Below are 608 nucleotides of genomic sequence, written 5' to 3'. Positions count from 1 at the left end.
CCAGTCCCTTTGCAGACACCCGTACCAACCCCATACCCCTACTTTTGCACCTACCCCACACCCGACTCGTGCTTCGACACTGTCGCCCACGCCGTCGAGCGCCCCTGCACCCACTTCCGCCCGTACCCCTGCACCTACTCCCGCATCAACCCCTGTCCCGACTCCAGCCCCAACTCCAGCCCCGACTCCTGCCCCGACCCCTGCACCAACTCCCGCACCGACCCCTGCCCCCACTCCCTCTGTTACTCCAGCTTGCGCTGGCATCGAAGAAGACACAGACTACTTTGGCAACGACATCGCTTCCACCACTCAAGCTTCGGCTGAGTCCTGCTGTGCCGCCGACTCCAAGTAAACGCCTGGCTGTAAGCTGTTTGTCTGGAGCGACTACAACGGCGGCTCAAGTCAGCCAAGGGCGCGACCATCCCTTGACCAGGGATCGTCACGATCTACACGGCGTCGAGCTGGACCGAGTCATGTCTGGTACTCTCATCGTCAACCAAATTCCGCGTGCCGCCTTTGGTCGTACGTTTGTTTCGGGGTTTCATTGCCAGCGTGGCTTCAATTTTGTGGCATTCCCATGGATGTGGTAAACCCAGTTGCGACGATAG

Source organism: Aphanomyces invadans (genome assembly GCF_000520115.1).
Source record: "Aphanomyces invadans strain NJM9701 unplaced genomic scaffold supercont1.92, whole genome shotgun sequence".
NCBI classification, from domain to species: domain Eukaryota; phylum Oomycota; class Saprolegniomycetes; order Saprolegniales; family Verrucalvaceae; genus Aphanomyces; species Aphanomyces invadans.
The sequence above is the reverse complement of the archived record's forward strand: the minus strand, read 5'-3'. Positions refer to the sequence as shown.